Source organism: Leucoraja erinacea, chromosome 1 (assembly GCF_028641065.1).
Source record: "Leucoraja erinacea ecotype New England chromosome 1, Leri_hhj_1, whole genome shotgun sequence".
NCBI classification, from domain to species: domain Eukaryota; kingdom Metazoa; phylum Chordata; class Chondrichthyes; order Rajiformes; family Rajidae; genus Leucoraja; species Leucoraja erinaceus.
In genome coordinates, this window is record NC_073377.1 from 262,598 (window position 1) to 263,881 (window position 1,284).

Genomic DNA, 1,284 nt, shown 5'->3' on the forward strand with positions numbered 1-1,284 from the left:
CTACCCTCCCACTAATAAGAACATGAGAGACTAGCAACTGGGGGGGTAATAATTACACAGGGGTCATATAGAAGTCTATATGAACCTTTGGTACCAACTAACCAAGATGGTAATGTTGCCATCATTGATATCAAGGGGTCATAATAAACCCAGTATGAACTTTGGCTCTAAAAATCCCAACATGGTATATGTCGCACCGTCATTGACTTGCCACTTGAGCATCACGTCAGGCCATGCTTGGAATATTGAAACTGCCAACCTTTCATTCCAAGCATACTTAATGGTAGACATCAACTTAAAAGATGCATACTATTCAGTACCCATTCAAAAAACGTGGAGATAAATTGGCAGTATTAATTATCGACTATGGCTATTACAGCCAAACTGGTTCCAGATATTCTAACCAGCCCTGGCTATATTAAGGAACTATCGTCATGGCATGTTCCAATGATATTAACGATGACTAATCCATGGGTATAGCTATCACAGCTTTAGCTATTATTCTTTTAACCGAGCTTGTCATGCAATCCAGATAGATCTACGATTGAAACCATTGCTCTCAGCCTTGACTAAGATCAAGCGGAGTATCTGTTGTTGTTAGTTCTATTTTGACTCGTCCCTTATCAAGGGACCATATATCAATTGATTTGGAACAGGGAGATGGGGAGGGGCTTGCTCCGTCCACTCCACGCATCAACCAGTATTGCAGTACCTTGAAATATAAATCCTCTACTGATGACTATTTGGTATTCAACACTCTACCCACTTATCTTTAACTTGGCATAGGAGAGTCAGTATGACACAACCTGTAACAATTAATGGTATCTACCTACCATTCAACAGTGGCAAGAGTATTGGGATTTAGTAGCAGCTGTTCCAGCTACTTAACTGGAACCTTCCATTAAGGCTAGATGCTAATGTTTAAACTACCCTCACCCAAAACATGGTGGCATATGGACTAATCTGGAGTCGTCATCACTATAGACGCTAGGCGTAAAACCTAGTTTGGGAATTTTGAGTACGCTCTATTGGCAAAGCATATTATCCTGCAGTGCACCATTTTGCATGTTCGTTTATAATTAACAACATCACAGTAGTGACATACACAAACCACTTGGGCAGAATAAATCGATATCATGTGACATTTATTTAACAATTGGAAACTACAGGCTGTCAAACATATTTGACCATCAGCAAACTTACCTACTAGGCGAGCTAAATACTGTAAACAGACATATTAAACCCAAGTATTGCTGGAATTACAAAGCAATATGGAACACCCGA

At 39.8% G+C, this 1,284-nt stretch overlaps 1 pseudogene; it reads left to right on the forward strand.

Annotated features, from left to right (window-relative positions):
- Positions 1-552: 552 nt before the first annotated feature.
- Positions 553-731, forward strand: LOC129704732 (U2 spliceosomal RNA; annotated as a pseudogene).
- Positions 732-1,284: the final 553 nt, after the last annotated feature.